General features: G+C 39.0%; 1 protein-coding gene and 1 long non-coding RNA gene across 2 annotated transcripts in view; one reads left to right on the top strand and one right to left on the bottom strand.

Moving 5' to 3' along the window:
* Positions 1-15,488: 15,488 nt before the first annotated feature.
* The window catches only part of LOC103879076, a 29,634-nt gene continuing 25,225 nt past the window's right edge, over positions 15,489-19,897 (bottom strand). The window contains exon 3 of the long non-coding RNA XR_639500.4: positions 15,489-15,569. This is a non-coding gene — a long non-coding RNA (uncharacterized LOC103879076). The remainder of the gene's footprint in view (positions 15,570-19,897) is intronic.
* Positions 17,587-19,897, top strand: part of HMCN1 (hemicentin 1) — a 499,395-nt gene continuing 497,084 nt past the window's right edge. Inside the window, exon 1 of the mRNA XM_031657606.1 lies at positions 17,587-18,910. The gene's annotated coding sequence lies outside the window, so the exon portion shown is untranslated. The remainder of the gene's footprint in view (positions 18,911-19,897) is intronic.

The following is a 19,897-nucleotide window of genomic DNA, read 5'->3' as shown; positions in this document are numbered from 1 at the left end:
AAAAAAAAAAAAAAAAAAAAATTAGCCGGGCGTGGTGGTGGGCACCTGTAGTCCCAGCTACTCAGGAAGCTGAGGCAGGAGAATGGCGTGAACCCCGGAGGCGGAGCTTGCAGTGAGCCGAGATCTCGCCACTGCACCCCAGCCTGGGCGACAGAGCAAGACTCTGTCTCAAACAACAACAACAACAACAACAACAACAACAACAAAACCTTTCCCTCCCGCCAGGCACCACTCCCTTGTGCTCTGTGTCCTGGGCTTAACTGCAATGGCACAGGCTGGAGTAGCTCCAGGGCTCCTCCTTTCTGTGCTGTTTGCTGCTGTTTCTACCATCATTTTTCTTTAACCAATTTTGTATTTTTTCCCCTGGGTTTGGTTCCAGGTGGCACTTAGCTGAACTGATATAGATGGATAAATAGATAACTTTTTCTAGAGACAGGGTCTCACTATGTTGCTCAGGCTGGTCTTGAACTCCTGGGCTCGAGTTATCCTCCCATCTCACTCTCCTGAGTAGCTGGGACTACAGGTGAGCGCCACTGTATCCATGAACTGATAAACATTAATTTTGTAATGAATGAAAGGGGACTAGAGGGGAGCTGAAGAAATTATGCTCCATGTCCTTTGATGTCCTTCGTTCTCTCTTCTAAATATATATATATATATATATTTTTTTTTTTTTTTTCCTTGAGATGGAGTCTCGCTCTTTTTGCCCAGGCTAGGGTTCTATGGTACGATCTTGGCTCACTGCGACCTCCGCCTCCCGGGTTCAAGTGATTCTCCTACCTCAGCATCCTGAGTAGCTGGGATTACAGGCACCCGCCACGATGCCCAACTAATTTTTTGTATTTTCAGTAGAGAGAGGGTTTCACTATATTGGCCAGGCTGGTCTCAAACTCCTGACCTCAGGCGATCCACCCTTCTCGGCCTCCCAAAGTGCTGGGATTACAGGCGTGAGCCACCCCACCCCACCGTCTTCTAACAATTATTGTTACCATATACTGAATGTTTCTGACAGGCTGCTGAACTCTTTATAATCCTCACACCAACATTTGTAGGCAAGTATTAACAGTAGTGTTTCCATTTTACACAGTCATGAACATTATATGACTTCTTTAAAATCACACATATGTTACTGGGATTTAAATTTAGATCAGTATGATCACAAAGTGATGTATTTCTGTTAAGAAATAACTTCATTCCTGCAAACTCGTGTGTTTTCCCTCTAATTTAAGATTATTCATAATAAACTCTGTGTCTGTATATTTTCTTTTCTTTTCTGGGGTTTTAAGTTTCCCTCTTTTCATTCATTTTTCAGAACTGTTTTCATTCATTTGTTTCTTCTTTTACTTTATAATTCCTTTCCTTGCTATCTATAATAGTAAACCATGCACCAAATTTGAGGTAGCTGTGGGTAGATCAATTTAGTTTTATACATAGGCAGTGGCCTGCATGTCCTGGATGCAAAAATGAATCAAAACAAAACGAAACTGCCCCCAAAAACCCCTAGTGTATGTAAAAGTATAAGAAGATAGGCTGGCTAGGGCTCTCATAACAAATTATTGTAAACAGCGTGGCTTAAAACAACTGAAATTTATTCCCTCACAGTTCTGGAGGCTAGTGGTTTGAAATCAAGGTGTTGACAGGGCCAGACTTCCTCTGAAGGCTCTAGGGAAGAATCTTTCTTTGCTTCTTCTTAGTTTCTTGAGGTTCCTTTGCCTCTGACATTCCTTGGACTATAGATTCATCAGTACAATCTTTGCCTTTGTTGTTACATGGCCCTGTGTGTGTGTCTCTGTGTTTCTTCTCTTCTTCTTGTAAGGAAGTCAGTCACTTTTGATTAAGGGCCCATGCTACTCCAGTATGACCTCATCTTAACTAATTTTATCTGCAATTACATTTATTTTCAAATAAGATCACATTCTGAGGTTCTAGGGGTTAGGACTTCAACATATCTTTTGAGGGGACACAATTCAACACATAACAAACAGCCTGTTACCAGTTAAGTTAACATTAATTTTCCTTCTTGCGATTCCTTAGAGGTTTGAGTTTGTGCTGTCATTAAAAAAAAAGTGTGAAAAGTAGCCATAACATATAATTATATGGAGAATAATGTAGGTAGGCCTTGAAAAATTATTTATTGAGCATCTAATTGTGCCTGGAGCTAGGCATTATGGAAGATATAAGAGTAGTAAAGTCACACCATTGTTAGAAAAGCAAATTCTCAGGATCTAGCACAGATCAAATGAATCCGAGTCCGCATTTTAGGAAGAGCCTAGACTGCAAGGATCAAAATGGCTGGGTAGCTTCACTGACAGCAGGGCAGCTGTTCTTAAACTCTGTCGCAATTTAGGAGAGTCATGATGGCTGGGCTGCACCCCATGAAAATTAAATAAAAATTTCTGGGACTGGGATCCAGGCAACAGTATTAAAAAACAAAAATAAAACCCTATATGCAGTTACAATGTTGCTTCTCAAATTATAAAGTACATACAAATCACCTGGGATCTTGCTAAAATGCAGATTCTGATTCATTAGGTCTGGGTGGACCCTAAGAACTTGCATTTTTAACCAGTTCCCAGGTGATGCTGTTGTAATTTTATTTATCTTGTATTCTCCACAATGTCTAGTTCCAAGCACAAGTAGATGCTAATTAAATATTTTTTGAAAGGCAAAATTTTCTAATTTCAGAATTAGTAAATATTTCAGATATAAAGGAAGAATTACGCTTCACAATGTTTAATTTGGAAGTACTTCAAAGGAAAAAAATTTTTTTTCTCCTACTTGAGGAAGGCAAAAACACTTCAAACAAAATGTCTTTTGTTTTCTCCGGATTCTCTATGAGAAAATAGACTCAATAAGAGTTAACAGCTTGGGTTGTTTTTCTGTTCCTCTTACACAGTTGCTTCAAGTTTCATTATTAGGTTCCCTGGGTACAACACTCAAGAATCATTCCCAGACTGTATTAAGTTCCTGCAGAGTGATTATTTCATTACAAGCGATGTATACAGATTCATGGCTTGATAAACAATAGATCTCCCAGAACTCTCTATTACGGTTCACACCAGTAATGTATTGTTTTCTGTTTCATAGGAAATACATCCCAGATTTGTCCGAGAGATGCTGTTTAGGATAAGAGGTATGTGATTTCTCAGTCCCCAGTCAAAGTTTAAAGTGTTTGACTTGATTTAAAACCATTCTTCTTTAAAACAGAATCCATTGCAGACAATTTCAGATATTTGTTCTTAGATATTCTAGGAGTAAGACTATAAAACAAACTATTCTGTAGATGTGGCTCATCATTCTTACTTCCCTTATCCTCTTTGCTGTAAACCTCCACACACTTTTTTTTTTTTTTTTTTTTCCCAAGAGACGGTGTTGCTGTTTTGTCCAGGTTGGTCTTGAACTCCTGGGCTCAAGAGATCCTCCCTCCTCAGTTTCTGGAGTAGCTGGGACTACAGGCGTATACCACTTTGTGGTTGATTTTTTCCTATTCTCTTTTTTAAAGATGCTTTTTACCTCTGCCTTAGAGCAAGGATGGTATAATTCATCTGGTTTTATAACAAATGCAAACCAGATACAATAATAATCTACTCAGCCCTATGTGTTCAAATGCAGTTTGCACTCAGCACTGCACTAGATGTCCCTGCCCTCCATTCCTCCCTCTGTTTTCCCCTCCATCCCTTGGGCATTTGTGCAAGTCCACATTATTCTATTTGATTGTCTGGGTATTGATATGTGTTATCTATACGTTCTAGGTACTGAGCCCAGGGCTAAGTATACTGTGATGAATAAAACACACCATTCCCTAAAACCTTCCTTAGTTTTCTCTTTTGTTGAACTCCTCATGTATTTTTAGTGAGTACAATGACATTTAGGATTAAATTGCTCTCTAATTTTTCTCCTGTGATCTATTTTTGACTTGCTAAGTAGATCAAAGGCTTATCGAAGATTTTGCATTGGTAATATTCACAAAGAAAATGTTTATCTGAACTGCTGAAGAGGCTCTGGAAAAGTATAGGAGCACCTGTCATAACTTCTAGGGTCATGGAAGACTTAGGAGAGGACATCTAAGCTAAGTAGGATGAGTAGGATGTAATCAGGTGAAGAGTGAAAGTGGGGAAAAGGCTGGCAGAGTGTAGGATCCCATTCCATATTCAAGAAGTGGTTTTGCAAAGAGAAGATAAAGTATAGCATGTTTATTTTTTATTTTTTTAGTTTTATTTTTTTGAGATGGAGTCTTGCTCTGTCACCCAGGCTGGAGTGCAGTGGCGCGATCTCAGCTCACTGCAAACTCCACCTCCTGGGTTCACGCCATTCTCCTGCCTCAGCCTCCCGAGTAGCTGGAACTACAGGTGCCCACCACCACACCCGGCTAATTTTTTATATTTTTAGGAGAGATGGGGTTTCACCGTGTTAGCCAGGATGGTCTCGGTCTCCTGATCTCGTGATACACCCACCTCAGCCTCCCAAAGTGGTGGGATTACAGGCGTGAGCCAACGCACCCAGCCAAAGTATAGCATGTTTAAAAGATGTGTAGGTACTTCAGAATCACCAAACACAAACTGCAAGGGGGTAGACATGGAGAATGAGGTACACCATGAAAAATATATAGGGACAATACAAAAGAGCAAGATGAAGAGTCAACATTGTGCTATAGAAACAAAATTCGCTAAAGTAAATTTTCTGGTTTTGTCAGTGACTTTACAGGGCTGTGAGATAGAGGAGGTCAATGCTAGTTGGAGCAGTATGCAAAGCAGAGATGGCCTTAAATTGCAGAGTGCTTTGGATAGCCAGAGAGGAGGAGGGATCCACTTCAGGCTGCGAAGACCCCCTGAACAAATGCCCAGTGGTTGGCAGTCATGTTTGATGGGCCTGCCTGAAACAAGGATTTCTCCTCAAAGGTAAATGAGATACAAATTTACCCAATGGCACCTCATAATAACTGAAGCAGGAAAACAAAACATGTTCCTCAAGTCCCCACTCAAGCAGCCATTTGCTAGAACACAAAATTATCTGCATCCGAATGCCAGTTTTCTTGAGTCACTGAATATGCTTTCTTTGCCTTTTCATTATTTCTTAATAATAATCATATAGCACTGACATCATTTATATCCAAGTTTGCAGTTAAATAGATCAATTGATGAGTTGTACAAAGAATAGTGTGTTCTATACTGAAATAACTAGCAATGATCTTATCTTCAGAGTATATCATCATCTATTTGGTTCTCAAAAATATTGTCATCATCATCATCATTATAATTACTTTATTAATTCCTTTAGCTACTATTTTTTAAAGTTCTTTTTATGTTCCAAGCACTGTGGTAAGTGCTTTACAAACTGTAAGAGACATAAAGCTTTTCTGTGTGTCTAACATCCCTTCCTTCTTTCAGAAATAATGTCTTTTGTTGGGAACAGGCCCCCAAAATCTAGCCATAAACTGGCCCCAAAATTGGCCATAAACAGAATCTCTGCAGCACTGTGACATGTTCATGATGGCCATAACACCCACGCTGGAAGGTTGTGGGTTTACTGAAATGAGGGCAAGGAACACCTGGCCCGCCCAGGGCGGAAAACCATTTAAAGGCGTTCTTAAACCACAAACAACAGCATGAGCGATCTGTGCCTTAAGGGCATGTTCCTGCTGCAGATAACTAGCCACATCCACCCCTTTATTTCAGCCCATCGCTTTGTTTCCCATAAGGGATACTTTTAATTAGTAGAATATCTATAGAAACAATGCTAATGACTGGTTTGCTGTTAATAAATATGTGGGTAAATCTCTGTTCAGGGCTCTCAGCTCTGAAGGCTGTGAGACCCCTGATTTCCCACTTCACACCTCTATATTTCTGTATGTGTGTCTTTAATTCCTCTAGTGCCACTGGGTTAGGTTTTCCCCGACTGAGCTGGTCTTGGCAAGTAGTGTCCATCGTGGGAGCTCAAATCCGGGTCGAAGGGTCACTGGAGTGACAGTTGGAGAACGTGGAACTAGCTAGAGGACACCTGAGTACTCTTAAAACAATCCTCGTGGTGAGTAAGAAGGGGAGCTCGGAAGTATCAGAGTAACAGTGAGACAAGTGTGGGATCTGGTTCGTTCCACCTTGGAACCTTTTCACACTAATGATGAAGAAGGAGGAGAGTATAATGAAGTAAAAGAAGAGGTTACAGAGCAGGTTTGTTTGCCAGCTAACGCTAAAGTGGCAAAGGAGGGAGAAGTTCATCTTTACCCTTCTGCACCCCCTCATTATTATTTTGAAGAAAAAGAGTGGCCTGACCCTCCAGATCTTTATTTTCCGGAGGACACTGGGTGAAAAGTAGTTTGCCCCAGTGACTGTTCGAGCAGCGACTTGAGCGACCGCTCTTAGTTCTATTCAGGCAGGAATTCAGCAAGCTAGATGAGAGGGTGATTTAGAGGTTTGGCAGTTCCCTGTTAGAATACACCCCCCCCCCAGATCAACAGGGAAATATTATAGCTATATTTGAGCCTTTTCCTTTGAAATTACTCAAAGAATTTAAACAAGCTATTCATACTAAAAAAAATATGTAGAAAATATCAGCAATTCAGGCCACCAGATAAGGAAGAAAAGAAAACTGCTGAGCCTGAAATATGTCCAAAATGTAAAAAAGGAAATCATTAGGCTAATCAGTGTCACTCTAAGTTTGATAAAGATGGGAACCTGATTTCAGGAAATGCCATGAGGGGCCCGTCCCGGGCCCATTCTAAACTGGGGCATTTTCAGCTCATGCCATTTGCTCACCCCTGTACAATGTCTGTCTTCCGCCACAGCCCGTAGTGCTGCAGTAGATTTATACTGCACAAAACCTGTGAGCCTTCTGCCTGGGGAACTCCCGCAAAAGGTCCCAACAGGAGCCTGTGGACCCTTGCCAGCAGGGACGATAGGATTACTTTTAGGAAGGTCTAGTTTAAGTTTAAAAGGGGTACAAATATATACAGGAGTCATTGATTCAGATTCCAATGGGGAAATTCAAATTGTTATATCTACTTCTGTTCCCTGGAAAGCAGAGCCAGGAGATCGCATAGCACAGTCCTGATTGTGCCATATGTGGGGATGGGAAAAAGTGAAATTAAACGAACAGGAGGATTTGGAAGCACAAATAAACAAGGCAAAGCAGCTTATTGGGTAAATCAAATTACTGATAAATGTCCTACCTGTGAAATAACTATTCAGGGAAAGAAATTTAAAGGTTTGGTAGATAAAGGAGCGGACATTTCAATCATTTCTCTACAGCACTGGCTGTCCGTGTGGACAATTCAACCTGCTCAATTTAACATAGTTGGAGTTGGTAAAGCCCCTGAAGTATATCAAAGTGGTTACATTTTGCATTGTGAAGGGCCCAATGGACAACCTAGGACCATTCAACTAATTATAACTCCTGTACCTATAAATTTATGGGGGAGAGATTTATTACAACAATGGGGGGGCACGAGTTCTAATTCCAGAACAATTATATAGCCCTCAATGTCAACATACAATGCATGAACTGGGGTATGTCCCTGGTATGGGACTAGAAAAATATTTGCAAGGTTTGAAAGAACTGCTTCAAGTGAAAAGACAAAGTTCCCATCAAAGATTAGGATATCATTTTGATGGTGGCCATTGTTAAGCCTCCAGAACCTTTAACAGATAAGCCAATTTGGATAGAACAATGGCAGCTAAGTAGAGAGAAACTGGAGGCTTTAGAGAAATTAGTTACTGAACAATTAGAAAATAGGCACATAGCTCCAACATTTTCCCCTTGGAATTCTCCAGTTTTCGTAATTAAGAAAAAAGTAGGTAAATGGAGAATGTTAACTGACTTAAGAGCCATCAATTCAGTTATACAACTTATAGGAGCATTACAGCCAGGATTGCCTTCTCCTGCTATAATTCCAAAAAATTGGCCTTTAATAGTCGTAGATTTAAAAGACTGTTTCTTTACTATCCCCTTAGCTGAGCAAGACTGTGAATGGTTTGCATTTACAGTTCCTGCAGTAAACAACCTGCAGCCTGCTAAGCGTTTTCGTTGTTTTACAGATGGGTCTAGTCATGGTAAAGCTTCTTATTCTGGATCAAAAGGTAAAGTTTTCCAGACGCCGTATACTTCAGCTCAAAAAGCAGAGCTTGTAGCTGTAATTGAGGTATTGACTGCTTTTGATATGCCTATTAATGTGATTTCTGATTCTTCATACATGGTTCATTCCACACAGTTAATTAAAAATGCTCAGTTATGATTTCATACAGATAAACAACTAATGACAAAAACAAAAAAGGGGGAGAAACAGGGATTATGGGACAGCTCATACACAGTTGAATCTAGCATTATTAACTTTAAATTTTTGAACCTGCCCAAATGCCAGATGTTATCAGCAGCTAAACAGCATCTACAGAAACCAGCTGCAAAGACAGAAGCAGAACAACTGATTAGGTGGAGAGATCCGATAACAAAAAGTCAGGAAATAGGTAAAATAATAACTTGGGGTAGAGGTTATGCTTGTTTCTCCAGGTGGAAATCAACAGCTGATTTGGATACCACCAAGACACCTGAAACCTTATCATGAGCCAGATGCAGAGGAAGATATTCCGGGAGGATCCTGAGGACTCCCTGGTTGCAGCCATGTCGAGACTGACACTGAGGAGGATCCCAGCTGTCATGAGCAACACCCGTTGAACACAGCCACCCACCTGGGGACAGATCAAGAAGCTGTCACAGATGGCAGAAGAAAACCTGAGGAAAGTGGGACCGCCAGTCACAATGAGTAATTTAATGGTAGCTATGATAGTAGTTATCACCACTGCCGTAAGTATTCCTTCAATAAGGGCTGACACAGAGAACAATTATACTTATTGGGAATATTTATCAATCTTAGCTGGCAATAATGCCGAGATGTAATCACTCTATGACACAGTTACACATGCTTTCTGATCTCAGTATTTACCATAATAAATCTGCTCCTATAATTGAGGCATACCGCCCTCGAAAACCCATTGGTAAACAAAATTGAACCTGGCCAGAAAAAAAGAACGTACTTGTTTAGGAAGATTTCACTGCAGAACAGGCAGAGGTGCTGCACAACGATTCTTATGGAATCATTATTAATTGGTCCACTGAGGGTATGTTTAGCTTGAATTGCACCTCTTAGTCTGCATGCCATGGCCACACTATGTTCAGCTGATCTGAACAAAATGGTCAGAGGGTAGAAATGATCAGTACAGCAAAAGTTCCTATTATCTGGAACCATGGCAGTATAGTGGCACCTCAACCTCAAATGATATGGCCCTTTGTAGGAGCTAAATATAAGGATTTGTGGAAACTATTAATAGCTCTTAATCAGATCAAAATTTGGGAAAGAATAAAAAAGCATCTAGAAAGACACTCTACAAACTTGTCTTTGGATATTGCAAAATTAAAAGAACAAATATTTAAAGCTTCCCAGGCACACCTGACCTTAATGCCGAGAACTGGAGTGCTTAAAAGGAGCTGCAGACAGATTGGCAGCTAGTAACCCATTTAAATGGATAAAAACACTTGGAAGCTCTGTGATTTCAATGATGATTGTGCTTTTAATATGTATTGTTTGTCTTTGTATAGTCTGCAGATGTAGATCCTGACTCCTGCGAGAAGTAGCTCACCATGACAGAGCTGCCTTTGCTTTTATTGCTTTGCAAATCAAGGAAAGGGGACGTATTTGGAACAGGCCCCCAAACTCTGGCCATAAACTGGCCCCAAAACTTGCCATAAACAAAATCTCTGCAGCACTGTGACATGTTCATGATGGCCATAATGCCCACGCTGGAAGGTTGTGGGTTTACCAGAATGAGGGCAAGGAACATCTGGCCCACCCAGGACAGAAAACCGCTTAAAGGCGTTCTTAAACCACAAACAATAGGACGAGCAATCTGTGCCTTAAGGGCATGTTCCTGCTGCAGATAACTAGCCATACCCACCCCTTTATTTCGGCCCATCCCTTTGTTTCCCATAAGGGATACTTTTAGTTAATCAAATATCTATGGAAACAATGCTAATGACTGGCTTGCTGTTAATAAATATGTAGGTAAATCTCTGTTCTGGGCTCTCAGCTCTGAAGTCTGGGAAACCCTGATTTCCCACTTCACACCTCTATATTTCTGTGTGTGTGTCTTTAATTCCGCTAGCACTGCTGGGTTCAGGTCTCCCCAACCGAGCTGGTCTCAGCAGTCAGTTTTTTTTTTTTTTTTTTGCTTTTAAGAGACCAGCTCTTTCTCATTCTCACTCTATGCAGTCAGCTCCGTGCATTCATAGTTTTACCATTCTCTCTCTTCAGGTTTTATAACGTTGGTAGTCATAGGAGAGCACAGGACGCAGGCCTGGCTTCAGTGGACACACGTCCTAAGGTGGTCTGATCCATACTGAGGCCTGCACTTTTGCTGGAGCTATTGGAAAAGAGGTCCCTGGGTATAAGAGCCATTTAAACCCGGAACTGACTGGGCCTACCTGGTACAATGAGAAGAAAATCTGCCTGCCATTGAAGTTAACACACAAGAAAGTAGAGCCAGGAGATGGAGACAAGGCAATAGCATCCTCAAGATATTAAATTCTGAAGCTGGCTGTTCCTGAAGAGAGTATATATCTGGGTCTTTCAGCTATGTGATCCAATGTATGTCTCTTTATCTCTACTAAACTACTTTGAGTTGGGCTTTTGTTCTTGGCTACTGAAACGGGCAGAACCATTATATGACTAAAAAGCTCCTGTTCTTAACTACCAGTATCTCCAAGGATACTGGAGAAATGCTGGTGAAATAACGTGGGTAAATTTAGAAAGGAATCCCTCTTCACCTACACCCAAGTTTCGTGAGCTTCTTTAAGGGTACATTTTCCATAAGGAATGTGTTTAGTATTGCAGCTTAGCAATGTGTTAGTTCATCCATACAAAAGCAAGTAGCACTTATTTCCTTGTGGGCAAGGTCAATAACGTGACATGAACAGCTGCTGAAGGTGCTGATGAGCTATTCATGGATCCCCTGTGCTCCTGCCAGTACTATTTCAGTCCTAATAGGGGTGATCAAGGGTTTGAGGCACCCTTGCAATACAAGCCCCAGCCAAGGGAGGGTCCTAGCTCTTCTCATTTGAAAATGGTAACCAAGCACTTCTCACTACTAGATGGGAAGCCTATCAATAACAAAAAATAGTTTTACTTAATTATAGGCGGGCTTGAATTTGATGAAATGGCCCCCTCCGGTGGTTAGAGCAACTGCTATGGTCGCCTTCCTCCTCAAGGTGGGAGACCTAAAATGAACCTTACTTAGTCTGTCGCTTGTAAAGCCCACTGTTCTCTGAAGTTTACTGCGTTGGTAAAATCTGCACAACTTAGACTGTGGTGACAGCTGTATAACCACAACGTTCAAGAAATCCTCGGTGCGAATGACTTCTAAATATTGGATGGATTGCCTTACATTCTGGGAGTGTTACTTTCACACTCATTTATAAGGGAAAGCTCATAAAATAAGTTTCTCAGGAGTGTACATTAATAAGAACAAAACAACCCTAACACAGCAGACTAATTTATCAATGTTTAATCTGTCTTGTAAAATAGCAAGATTAAAATGGAGGTACTGTCACAGAAGATCAAAACATGTAGGCTCCTCGAAGTCCCTGCACATTTGGCCTAAATGCTTCCTAGCTTGTTTTTAAATCGGCTGGTGTGAATGAGAAGTTATTTTTAAAAATCGAACAGAGTGCCCTGCACTAGAGAGAGACAACCTGTATGTTGGCTGAACATTGTTCTAGTGCTCGCTAGGGAAAGTTACCTGAAATTAGTAATAGAAAGAAAAGAATCCATTACGGATACTAAGAATAATTATTCTTCTCTCTCTTAAATTTCATGAGACTTAAAATGTGATTCTACAGTTTTTGACGTGATTCTTTAAAATATTTTCAGAAATATTTTATTTTGTTTGAAATGGAGTCTCTGTTGCCCAGGCTGAGAGTGCAGTGGCATGATCTCAGCTACCTGCAACCTCCACCTCCCAGGTTTAAGCTATTCTTCTGCCTCAGTGCCCCGAGTAGCTGGGATTACAGGCATGCACCACCATGCCTGGCTAATTTTTCATATTTTTAGTAGAGACAGGTTTCACCATGTTGGCAAGGTTGGTCTTGAACTCCTGACCTCAAATGATCCACACTCCTTGGCCTCCCAAAGTGCTAGGATTACAGGCATGAGTCACTGTGTCTGGCCCAGAAATATTTTAACTTACCATTCTGGTGTCAGATTCACAGGAGCCAATGCATACAAAATTATTTATTTCTTTTGAAAAATAATTCTGTAGAGATCATTGCAATGTTGAGTTCTTGATCTTTAAATCCTTTTCTTGTTCTAAAATTTTAGATGGGCATTGCTAACGGGAGAGATACAGTTCACACCAAATAGATACCATTGATCCTTCTCTTTTTAAAGTGTTCTTCTGACTTTGAGATTCCCCATCCCACCTCCCCCCACTTTGCTGTCCCTCCATTCTCAGCAAGCATCTTAAACATTGTTTATCCCCCATCCTCTGTCTTTGACCGTCTTCTCATTATATACCCTCCTTCTGAGTGTTCTCATCCAAACTCATGACTCTATTTACTATCCATCTACTGCGGTTTCCTAAATTAATATTGCTATTTAAAATTGAGCTGTACCCTGACCTTCGGAGCTATACATAAAATGGGCTGCCCAACATCTTCTTGAATGTCCCATAAGGATTCAATTTCAGTATAGCAAAACTGAACTTAATATGTCTTCTCCCTGAATTTAGTTCCAGTTCATTTCATGGTCTCAAAACCCCATATCTGGGAAACACACCAGAATCTTTCCTTACCTTCCTCCACAACCAACCAGTTAGTATATACTATAATATTTACCTTTTTGGCATTTCTGGTATTTGTCTTCTCCTTACCATCTTCACTGATGTTACCCTCATTCAGGCACTCGTCTCTTACCTGGACTATTATAAGAGATTCTACTTTCAACGGAACCTACACATTGTAGCCAGAGTTGCTTTTCCAAAATGCAAATCAAATCATGTTCTTCCCCACCCTCCACTTTTTTTTGAGACAGAGTCTCATTCTGTCAAGCAATTCTCCTGCCTCAGCCTCCTGAGTAGCTGGGATTACAGGCAGGCGCCACCACGCCTGCTAATTTTTGTATTTTTAGTAGAGACAGAGTTTGACCATGTTGACCAGGCCAATTCCCGACCTCGGGTGATCTGCCTGCCTTGGCCTCCCAATGTGTTGGTATTAGAGGTGTGAGCCACTGTGCCCAGCCTATGTTCTTCCCCTTTTAAGACACTTCAGAGTTTGTTTTTTTTTTTTTTTGGAAGCATAAATTTAAATCCCCTGATGCATCATACGTGATCCTCCACATCTGACTACTGACCACCTGTCTATATCAGTTGTCTATTTCCCAGATAATACTATGTAACCAACAACCACAAAATCTCAAGGACATATTTAAGAAACATTTATTACTCCCTCATCTAGGCTGGTCTACTGTGGACTCTGCTTGAGCTTGACTGGAGTTGCTCTTATGTCTGGAGGTTGGCTGGCCTTGGCTTGTCTAGAGTAGACTTAGCTGGAATAACTGGGGCAACCTGACTCTGCTCTATGTGTTCCTTGTCCTCTGGCTGACTAACCTGATCGTGGTTTATGGGGATGACAGAGGTGCAAGAGAGAGCATAAGCAAAAATATACAAAGTTTCTTGAGGCCTAGGTTCAGAATTGGCACATGGTGATGTTTGCTAAGTTGTATCAGCCAAAGGAAGTCCTAAGACTGGCTCAGATTCAAGGGTTCGGGGGACAGATTCTGCCTCCAATTAGGGGAACTGCAAAGTCACATGACAACGGGTTGACTACAGGAAGTGGGGGAGAATTAGAGTTTTTATTGCACTGTCCATCATATATTTCAAGAAAGCTTCCACTTTCTTCCTTCCTCAGAACAAACAAGGAACAAAGAAACTCTCCACTGAAATTTTCAAATTTCATTACAGATAATACAAGGAAAAGGAGAAAACGTCAAAGGAACTGTAATTTCAACACCCTTGTAGAGAAAAGAATGTACATATGGAGGGAAAAAAATGTACAGGGTACTATGAGAAAATAAACATTAGGAGAATAGAAAAGAGGCATTGGGAATTGAAAATATGATGGCAAAATAAGAAATTCAGTGAAAAGTTTGGAAGACAGAATTGAGGCATTTCCTGGAAAGCAGAACAAAAGAAAAAAAAAAAAAACTAATAAATAAAAAGTCAGTTCAAAAATATTTAAATCTGATTAATAAAGTTTTTAATTTTAATTTTAATTTTTCTTGATACAGAGTTTTGCTCTTGTCGCCCAGGCTGCAGTGCAATGGCGCGATCTCGGCTCACCGCAACGTCCGCTTCCTGGGTTTAAGCGATTCTCCTGCTTCAGCCTCCTGAGTAGCTGAGATTATAGGCACCTGCCATTACACCTGGCTAATTTTTGTATTTTTTAGTAGACACAGGGTTTCACGTTTCACCATGTTGGCCAGCCTGGTCGCAAACTTCTGACGTCGGGTGATCCGCCTCCCTCCACCACCCAAAGTGCTGGATTACAGGCATGAGCCATTGCACGTGGCCCCTGATTAATAAAAGTTTTAAATAAGGAAAGGCAATTATTTAAAAAATAAGAAAATGCAGATGCCCAGGGTTTGCCACTGGAGAGATCTGATTCAGAAGGTCAGTAAATTGAATTAATACATTAATTTTGTATCTTTCCTTCAGCTTATTTGAAACACCGAATATGAAACACAGACAAAGTAGAACTTCAGAACTGATGAACTATTATTAGAAGTGGTTTGATTTGAAAATGTGGAAGCCGATTGTGGGAAGAGAGCATAAGGATGGAGATAACTATGTTTAAAACTTATTTTGAAAGTAGACAACAGCTAACATTAGTGTTCCGTGATGACGGGAAGTGGAGACAATGCAGCTGCTAAATGAGTCCCTTTAAATATTGACATGACTGACTCTAGTGTGACATGTTTAGTAGGAAGTGGGAGAGGAAGTAAAAATAGACCAAAGCAAACATTTGCTCAAGATAGATGAAGAGCAATACATCCTCTCTGTGCCCCTCCACCCCTACGAAAACATGGCCCTAAGCTTCTGACAAGTTTTTTTCTCACGTTTCTGTTGTTATGGTCATGGTCATGATTTAGCACATTCTAGTGACTTTCATATGTGCTCCTCTGTCTGACCAAATTCTAGATAAATGTTTTATGTTTACATTGTCACAACTCTTCAGGAATGAAGATTACTCTCTGCCTTCATTAGAGACCGAAAATAAATATTAAGCAGTAGAATCTTTTTCAGCATTACTTTAAAAGCGCAATCTCAAGGGGTCTCAGTTTTAAAGATGATGGAATTATGTATAGACTTCTACAAAGTAAATGGGAGAAATGGAGGCAACTGCTTAGGTTCTGAGGACATATTGTTTTTCTGAAAGTTTTAGGTAGTTGAAGAAACAGTCAATAAGTTCTGATGCAGTTGGATGATAGCTCTGTTCTCTACTGTGTCTTTCATGCATGATGTGGATGAAAATTCCTGTAGAGAAATTGAAAAACAGAGGAATGAACAGAACTTGAAAGAAGTTTCTTTTATCTCTCTTTTAATAAGTGAAAAGAATGGGCTATGACAGTTAACTCACTCAAACTATATAGGATGTTAGGCAAGCAATTTTTCTATGTAAAGTAACTGAATTCATTGCATCTCAATTTCTATTGTCTGAGAAAATATTTCTAGAGGCATGTTAGGTAGGATTTGCAGAAAGTTGGTAAACACTTTAAGAAGGGTTCACTTATTTCTCTGTCTCTTCTCACTGTGCTGAGTAGATACATTTAGAATTAGATTGCATTAAAAATTTTTTAAATTTTAAAAATTATGATTTTTTACTTGACTTTCTGCTTCATCTTTTTAAAACTGCGTGTTTTATTTAAAACTAAGTCCCTAAAAATGAACAATGTGCTGGTGGGGGTATCCGTTCTTCTGCCTAAGCGCACCTTCGTGAGGAATGATAGGAATAAACCCTGAGAATATATAGGAAGTGCTGTTCTAAAATGAAATCATAAAACTTACACAGAATTACAAGCAAGCAGCAGCTGTGTCCCTCTCCTTGCTTGAAGGAGAGGTAAATGGTTCTGAAATACAGGCAGAATTCTGGCTTACATCTTGGCACTTTCAGGAGTTGCGGTATGGAGGAAAAAGCAGAGTTGATGTGAATTATTTGAATTTTGCTAACTGGGATAGGCTGGGGAAGGTGTGTCATAGTGAGATTAGTAGCATAGACTTTGAAACTTGACCAACTTAGGTTTGAATTGTAATAGACTCTATCTTCTAGAGCTGGTGTAAATAAGGTGCTTAGCACAGTGTAGTATGCAGCAAGCGCTGAATAAATGGCACCTCTATTCACAAGGGAGCAGATACAGACGTGAAGTAATCTGATGTTAACTGGTGGAGTCCTCCTGTCGTCCACCCTCAGCATCTCATTTCACAGTATATGAAATGCCATCTTAAGTTTTAATTTCTTCACCTCTTAAAGCCTTTTTAATATTCCAAAAGTCAATTTTAAAAGGTTCTGGATATCTTCTTATCATTAGCTAGTATAAATAGAGGTCAGTTTAATTTTCTACTATGTATTTTAAATGATCAAAATAACAATTCATTTTATTAATAATTATTAAAAGTACCTATATTTTTGGAAAGTATGCATCCAAGATAAGCTCATTAGGAATTACCTTGTGTCACAGTGTTTCTCAAATTGTGTTTCACTTTATTACAGTGTCTATGATATCTGCTTTGTAAAAAAAAAAAAAAAGATGCCATAATCTAATAAGGTTGACATATGCATGCCTGAAGACTCACAATGCACATCAGGCCTGAAACTATTCTATAGAAAAGAAACATTTGCTTAATCTAGAATTTTCCAAACCAATTTGACCAGAGACTACTTTTGTCAGACAACATCTGTTAATATGCCAGAGCTACATTTTGGTTTAAGACTGCACTCTAGTTTAAGAGATTATTTTCCAAACTTAATAGTTAACTGGGAACGTCAGACTCTTTAGGAACAGATAATAGATTAGGCACTTGTAACAAGTGCATAGCAGAGAGGATCCTAAACAGGAAGGCAAGAGGATGATGGTGAACTATATCCTACATAGAGAGTAGAGAAGAGATTCATGCAACCATTAGTCTACTTCTAGTTTAGTTACATGCTAGCCACTGACCTGTGTCTACCTCAAATCAGTGAACCTATCTGCTCCCCAGTTTTTTTCTCCATCAAATGTCAGGGGGCAAGGTGAGATACCTTCTAGGGTCCCATCTAGATCAGCTATCCTAGTCTTTAACTACTTGTTTTGAAAAAGAGTATGGTATTTTTACTTTGGTGGAAGTAGTGGAGGTATACATTTATGTTATCTTTTTAGAGGTCTATTTGTTTTCTTTCAGGAAACCTAGATTGTCCTATACATCAATGAAAATTTTTGATATAAAGAATTTTAGTCTTTTTTATAGTTTGAAGAATACTCTTTATTATAGCTCAAAGTTTCCATTTAAATATGTTTTATTAAAGCAAAGACTGAATTAATTTAGGTTTTTTTTTAAGTAATGGGAGTTATTTTAGGTGGACCAGATCAACTCATGATTTCATTGTTTCTTCTTTTGTGTCCACTTGGCTTACGGGCAAACAAATGGAATGAATCTTTAAACAATGGAAGAATTAGAAGATACCTCATGTTCAGTGGCTAACTGGAATTACTCCATAAACCAACAATTGTATTTCACTAATGTGTTCACTGTTGACTCAGGTTATCACGGTCTTGGAGAGGGATTGTTGTATTTTCACACAACCAGCCCTGCATGTCAGGTGGTTAGATTTTGTTTTGAGATGAGCTGTAGAGGATTCAGAAGCTTTATGGACTTAATAGCCATAAAGTGGGTTGGCTGACAAAGGTGCAGAATAAAAAGAGAGATCTAGAGGGCATTACTAACTTCTGAATAAAAGGTATGCATATCACTGGATTTTTAAAGTAGCAGGTGATCATGAGTTACTGTTTTTAAACTTGCTCACTTTTGCCTTACATAGGGGAGGTATTCTGGTAAAATCCATGGTTACATGGTAAAATAATTATTCATCCATTAAAGCAATTCCAACAATACCATTTTGGACATAAAGCATACCAATACTGTTTGTAGCCAAATTTAATAATGATACTACAAGAATTATTTTTCTACCCAACAACTGTTTTTTGTTTTTTTATGTTTTTGTTTTTTTGTCTCTTTTCCCTCCTTTCAATTCCTGGCATGGGGGAGAGAATACTTTCTATAAAACTGAAGCCTTTTCTCAAGACAACATGATTATACAGAACATTAGGTCTCCGTTTTTACCAAACAGGAAGTGCTTTGAACTTGTATGATAACATGTCAGCATTTATTTTTGATGAACATCTCAAGAATATGAAATTGATTTGAATTAAAAATTATTAAATATGTTTCATTTAATATTCATCCTTTGGAGCTGTAGTCAGACTGGAGAAATGAACTCTAATAATCTTTAAATCTGTTAAATCACTTTAATAATCTTCATCTTTTAATTTAATTGATATATTTATTGTCTTTTAATATCCAGAAAGATAACCATTTCTTACCTTGGTGAAAGGACATTAGGATTAGATACCTCACTGGCTGAGTTTAGAGAAGTGGTAGTTGTCTTTAAGTGACAATGAGTGTATAGCTCACAATAGAAGAATTCATATTTCCTAAGATTTTTAAAGAAGTACTGCTCAATTTAGCAAAATTGTTGCAGTTTTACAATTTTACCTCTTCTCTTTTTAGGTGTTAAATTGCATTTGGACTTTCATGGCTAAACAAAACAAATATTTCAAGAGGTAAGAAGGTACATGATGAACACACTTCCTTAGTTAAATGAAAATAAAGGAGTTTTAAAGAGGAAAATTGAACTAACCAAGAGGAAATAAGATCTAAGGAAAATCTAGATCTCAGACACAAAGGAAATCTCTATCTTTTAAAAAATTCCAAAAGGCTTGCACTTATACCAAGCTTTTGAATTGAGAATAAAGGCCAAATGCAATAAGTTAAAAAAAAAAAAAAAAAAAAAAAAAAAAACAGTTGGAAATGTTTAAGGAAATACATGGAGACATATCCTTCAATCCGGATATGAACTTGGAAATTTAATATGAAGTTTGTATTACTAAATGTACAATTATAAAAGGGAGGATGTGCAGTGGCCTAGAATTTTCTGTACATGGCCTTGGACTTTGGGGAATAGAAGATTCATGTTTGTGTCCTGGTTCTCCATTCATGAGTTTTGTCACTATGTACAAATCATGTCATCTGAGCAGCCTTAGCTTCCTCATCATCAATTATTGCACTGACCTCTAAGACTATTTTCACCTTATTCTTTTATAATTCTATGATTTTTATGGGTAGTTTTTCTCTAGATAGCATTTTTCTGAGATCCAATTGGATCCTTTGAGGTAAAATATTTTTGCACTTAAAATAGCATATGGCATCCTTTCAATTACCTGAAGAGACAGAAAAAGGTTTATTGCAACTTTAGGAAGCCTTATTTTTAATTATCCTGAAATTTTGAGACATTGACTATTACTAGACACAGGCCAGATTAGGAACTGGGGCTTATTAACATTTTGCTCTTCTGAAAGTTTTATCATTAAATCATTTTTTGAGGAAGTTTCAAGTAACGTGGTTAAAATTCTCAGAGAATAACAGAAATGAAAATGAGTAAGATCAACATCAAACCACCACTATTCATCCTGATAAATGCCTTATACTTCCAAAAATTCTCACAAACTGTTTCATAGATTTGGGCCTTGATCCCATCACCATTCCAGGAA

This window comes from Papio anubis, chromosome 1, assembly GCF_008728515.1.
Source record: "Papio anubis isolate 15944 chromosome 1, Panubis1.0, whole genome shotgun sequence".
Lineage (NCBI taxonomy): Eukaryota > Metazoa > Chordata > Mammalia > Primates > Cercopithecidae > Papio > Papio anubis.
Note: the sequence above shows the minus strand (reverse complement) of the source record. Positions and strands in the feature narration are given on the sequence as shown.